Below are 6,436 nucleotides of genomic sequence, written 5' to 3' on the forward strand. Positions count from 1 at the left end.
TACATTTGATGTAATGTTCACATTGCTTAATTAAATGGAGTCGCATGAAACGATCGTACTGCATTAACTTTGGATTTCCTTGTTGCTTATTTTGGTTTTAATCACCTTACTTTGGAGTTGTTTGGATAATACCATACTTGATTCTGGTGCCTAAACTTAAGTACCGTTTTCACCTTGAATCTAAATTTTATATATATATTGTTCAAATTTACAGAAAACAAAACACAAACACAGATGAGGGAACAAGAAGCAGGTGTGTTAGTTTGATGCTCTGGAAGAATGGAAAAGTCTTTGACATTTCGAGCCTATGTTCTTCAACAGAAAGAGTTCAGAGATAAAAGAATGGAGAGAGAATAAAAAATGAATGTAGGGATTAACGGTTCAACATGATGTTTGTGTATATGTCATGTCTATGTTATGTCCCTTGCCACTGCTTGGCATTTAGTGTCTCTGTTTATGTCTTTGTAACTAAGCAATTCAGCAAAAGATATCGATACAATAAGTATAAGGTTCTATTCATTCAACTCAAAATTCTTCAAGACAGTGCCCCAGCATGGCCACAGTCTAATGACCGAAACAAGTAAAAGCCATCTAAGCCATAAACATGTTCAACCCATTTTCATAAATGTCTGTGTCCCACTTTCTGCTGAATCCAAGGAACAACAACTGCTTTGCTGATGATGTCTATTGAGGCAGAAATACCTCTCCCCCTATCTTTTCCTTTATGCTATGTGGTATGTCAATTTCAAAGAGTTCTTGGCTCTTCAGATTATCTCCCCTTTTCAATTGGAGTTGGTTCTATTTGCTGCCCAGGCATTATTTTTACCCTTACTGGAAGCAAAGACAATTTTGATAATTCAAGAATTTATGTTGTATGGTATTTAGTATATTCTTATCCTTTACTGATGTTCAAATTGACACTACTACCTGTTCTGAGTTATGTCCCTTACCTCACTTTTGTTTAAATGATGTGTGTGTGTGTATATATATATACATATTATTTTATTCTTGTTTCAGCCATTTGACTGTGGCCATGCTGGAGTACTGCCTTTGGTCGAATGAATCGACCCAGGACTTATTCTTTGTAAGCCTAGTACTTATCCTATCGGCCTCTTTTGCTGAACCACTAAGTTACGGGGATAAAAACACACCGACGGTAGTTGTCAAGCAATGGTGGGGAGACAAACACAGACGGAAATAAATTCATACATATCTACACACACACACACACACACACACACACACACACACACACACACATATATATACATACATACATGACGGGCTTCTTTGTTTCCATTTACCAAATCCACTCACAAGGCTTTGGTTAGCTCGAGGCTATAGTAGAAGACACTTGTCCAAGGTGCCACACAATGGGGCTGAACCTGGAACCATGTGGTTGGAAAGCAAGCTTCTTACACACACAGGTATAGCAAATGCCGTACAACATAAATTGTTGATTTATTAAAATTATCTCCATCTGTGGAGCAGTGGTTCCTAACCTTTTTAATATCCAGACCAGATCCCAAAACCTGGAGTTTTTAGGGGGAGGAGCAGCAAAAAAAGGAAAACCCAAATCAAAGAAAAATCCATTATTTTTATAGACAGAAGATTGTCGAGGGACACATGCAGCCCTGGGAGCCACAGTTTGAGAACCGCTGCTCTAGAGGGTATATCGTAATCACTAAATGGCAATTAAGACCAGTTCCACTTGAGAAGGGGAGATAATTACAAGGTTCAAGAATTCTTCAAAAGTTGTCATTTGAGGAAATGGATAGGATTATTGTCTGAGGACAAGAGGACAGTTATGGACAACTGTTTTTGCCTCAATTGCTATCATCAGCATACCAGTTGTCCAGAATTACCTCCAGTTAGCAAAAGGCTTACACAAGAGTATGAAACGTTTATTGCCTAGATCGGGGTTTCTCAACCATTTATTATCTATGGACTTCTTTGATTATTATTTTGTTCTGCCCCAAAACCATTCGATGTTTAAAAACTAGTTTTCTAGAAACTTCTTTGAAAATTCCTGTTTTGTTTCTCACATTAATTTGTGTGGGCTGAACTATGTAAGATGTATTCTCAGCCATTTTTTTTATCTATGGACCCCTTTGATTACGACTTTATTCTGGTAGACCCCCATAGCCATTCAATGTTTAAAAACTAGTTTTCTAGAAACTTCTTTGAAAATTCCTGTGACTGAAACAAGCAAGAGATTAAGCAATACATACTACCCCACCCCATCTCAGCTTCCAGGCCTTATCTTGTGAGTGCTTGGGACGTTACTAATGTTGGTGCTACATAAAATACCCTCAATACACTCTGTAAAGTGGTTGGCATCCAGCCATAGAGACCATGCCAAAACAGACTGCAGCATTTGGTGCAGATCCTCTCAAACCACCCGACCCATGCCAGCAGAGAGAACATACATTAAACGGTGATGATGAGGAGAAATTAGTACAGGGCAGTAAATTAGATGTGGACACTAAAATGTTCCAAAGCATAATGAAACCAAAAAATGTGGTCGATGCACTGGCATTGACCACATTCGGATGGTACTTTTTACGTGCCACCGGCACAGAAAGCCAGTCAAGTATTTGATTTTTGAATTTTGATTTTACTTTTACTTGACTCAATAGGTCTCCTCAAGCACGGCGCGTCACCTGACGATTCAAAGGTATTCTTTGATGGAACTTCTTTGAAGATGTTTACTCACAGAATGGCACTGCTACTACTATTACTACTACTACTACTCTTTTAACTCTTTTACTTGTTTCAGTCATTTGACTGCGGCCATGCTGGAGCACCGCCTTTAGTCGAGCAAATCGACCCCAGGACTTATTCTTTGGAAGCCTAGTACTTGTTCTATCGGTGTCTTTTGCCGAACCGCTAAGTTAAGGAGACGTAAACACACCATCAGTTGTCAAACGATGTTGGGGGGACAAACACAGACATACAAACATATACATATATGACGGGCTTCTTTCACTTTCCGTCTACCAAATCCATTCGTAAGGCTTTGGTCGGCCCGAGGCTATAGTATAAGACACTTGCCCAAAGTGCCGCTCAGTGGGAATGAACCCGGAACCATGTGGTTGGTAAGCAAGCTACTTACCACACAGCCACTCCTGTGCCTATACTACTACTACTAATAATAATAATAATAATCCTTTCTACTATAGGCACAAGTCCTGAAGCTTGTGGGGGGAACAGGGGATAGTCGATTGCATTGACCCCCTGTACTCAGCTGCTACCTGTTTTATTGACCCCACAAAAGATGAAAGGTAAAGTCAACCTTGATGGAATTTGATCTCAGAATGTGAAGATGGATGAAATACCACCAAGCATTTCACCCAGGGTGCTCACGATTCTGCTAGCTCCCCACCATAATAATCTTAATATAATTCTGGTTGTCGCTGCATTACTCAGCCCATCAGTAACGCTTTCATGGGATTAGAGAAGAAAAGGGGGAGACATAAAAAGAAAGAGAGAGAGGATAAGGTACCTTATCCTCTTTTCTCCTTTCCTCTTTCTTTCTCCTCTCTTTCCCTTCAACTAATCACTTGAAAGCATCTCAATTACATTCCCTCTGCCTTATGTCATGGACGCGTCTCTCTCCCACTCTTTTTGTCTTTTTCTCTCTCCCTTTCTTCTTTCTTTTTCTCTAATCGTTGTGAAAGTTACTGATAGGCTAAGTAATGCAGTGACAAGCAAAATTATTATAAGATGATGATAATAATAATAATAATAATAATAATGATGGTTCCAAATTTTAGCACAAGGCCAGCAAGTTAGTGGGAGGAGATAAGTCGATTACATCAACCTCAGTGTTTTACTAGTACAAGGCCTGAAATTTGTAGTGGGGGCAGGTACTAGTTGATTACATTGACCCCAGTGTTTCACTGGTACTTAATCTATTGACCCCAAAAGGATGAAAGGCAAAGTTGACCTCAGCAGAATTGAACTCAAAACATAAGGATGGACGAAATGATGCTAAGCATTTTGCCCAGCATGCTAACGATTCTGCCAACTCGCCACTTTCCACAATAATAATAATAATAATAATGAAAGAGAAAAGGTTGATAAATATGGAGACCTGAGAATTGAGATTGCTAAGATGTGGCAGCTATGAGAGTCAAACATAAAGGTTATCCCTATTGTCATCAGAGCATTGGGTTCAATACCACCCAATCTGAAAACCTTAGAAAAACCCTACAATCTAGGTGTGTTGCAAATGTCAGCATTACTTGGAATTGCACGCATATTCCGTAAAGTACTGTCAGTCTGAGGTCCTTGTGACTTGACAAACAGTACTGACCCCCTGGTAGACACCATATCTTCAATCAACAACCTCATGATATTGTATACGATACGGTGTCTTTAATAATAATAATAAGGGGTAGTTTATCCTGTTCAGGCTATATTATTAGCATTATCTTGCGATTGAGAATTTAAAAATCACTTCTTTAACTTTCTAAGACATCTCAACGGTTCTAAAAGCAAACTTCATTTGTTTGTTTACGTTTGTCGTAATTTGAATTTAACATATGATAGCGTCTCATAAAGCGAGATTTCTATACATCTTAAATTTGCAGAGGAAACTGTAGTGGGGGAGTTTAGCTCAATCGGTCAGAGCATCGTGACGCGTAATCACGGAGATGTGAGTTTGAGTCCACAGCTAACCACCTACACTTTTTTCTGCAAAATAGGGGTAGTTTATCCTGTTCAGGCTATATTATTAGCATTATCCTGCGATTGAGAATTTAAAAATCACTTCTTTAACTTTCTAAGACATCTCAACGCTTCTAAAGCAAACTTCGTTTGTTTGTTTACGTTTATCATAATTTGAATAATAATAATGATAATAATCCTTTCTAGTATAGACCTGAAATTTGGTTGATAAGACCGACCCAGTACACATCTGGTACTTAATTTAGGCAAAGTTGACCTCAGTGGAATTTGAACACAGAACATAACTACGGACGAGCTATCGCTAAGCATGTTGTCCAGCGTGCTAAAGATTCTGCCAGCCTGGATGGTCATGTCCAGTAATTTCAATGTATGAGTGTTTGAAGAAAAGGATAAATAAAAAAAGAAGTAAAAAAAAGGAGTTGTATCTATTTGTGATGGGTCCACGAATGTAATTTGAATCCAGGAATGGATTTTGCTAAGAAGTCACAAAGGGGACAACGGTGCTTTTGGTTTTGCCTGGAATTTGAGAAATGTGTCTGTTGATTGCAAGGACATAATTCTTTCATTGGTCTGATTCTTCAACTCAGATTGTTTTGATGCATCATTATACCACTCAGATCGATCTAGGCACTAACTTTACCAAGTTGTTAGACTAAGTAGTAATAGTGGTAGTAGCAGCAGCAGTAGTAGTAGTAGTAGTAGTTGTGATGGTCACTCTCATCAGCTGTGATATATAAGTGTTTGAAGGAAAGTGTTTAATAAAAAAGAGGATTAAAAATAAAAGAAGCTGCATCTATTTGTGATGGGTCCATGAATATAATTTGAATCCAGGAATGGATTTTGCTAAGAAGTCACAAAGGGGACAACGGTGCTTTTGATTTTGCCTGGAATCTGAGAAATGTGTCTGTTGATTTGCAAGGACATAATTCTTTTATTGGTCTGTTTCTTCAAATAAAACTGTTTGGATGCACCATAACACATCTGACACTTTGCAGATCGATCTAGGCAATGACTAGAGACTTTAGGGACTGCTTCAACTTATCCCTACACCTAAGGATGGGTCTTCCTTTATCCTGGAATCCCTTTATCATGATGATGATGATGATGATAGTATTGTCTTCTTTAGCAAGATCTCTGTTCCTGTCCCTCTGTCATATTTTCACCTCCTTCTTTACTATACCCCACTCAGTTGAGGGCAGGGGTCTTATCTTGAGAATATTCAGTGACCTCACTGTGGTTTTGGGGTCAATCAACACAGCATGGCACTCTGGACAGGGGTCCCAGGTTGATTAGAAAACCCTTGTGAGTAAATTTGGAAGACAGAAACTAAAAGAAGACCGTGTGTGTGCGTGACCATGTGTGTGTGTGTGTGCGCATGTGTGTATGTGTGTGTGCATGTATGTGCTTGCATGTGTCTGTGGTTGTGTATGTGTGTGCACGCGCATGCATGTGTTTGTGGTTGTGTCATCTTGACATGCGAATGTTGTAAATGCTTGTCAGAAGCAGTGTCTTTTGCAATCTTCCATGAAAAGCAGGTCTGGTCTTGGGTAAATTTTACCTTAGATGCAAACAGATGAGGGTTGGTGACAGGAAAGGCATCCAGCCACAGAAAATCTGTCTCAACATATTCCATCTAACACTTTCTCGCATGGAAGCAGGGAAAAGTGGCATTGATAATGGTGATGATGAAATTGATGATGATGGTGATAGGTAAATAGTGAACAAGTGAATAATCAAATATACA

This window comes from Octopus bimaculoides, chromosome 26, assembly GCF_001194135.2.
Source record: "Octopus bimaculoides isolate UCB-OBI-ISO-001 chromosome 26, ASM119413v2, whole genome shotgun sequence".
Classification (NCBI taxonomy): domain Eukaryota; kingdom Metazoa; phylum Mollusca; class Cephalopoda; order Octopoda; family Octopodidae; genus Octopus; species Octopus bimaculoides.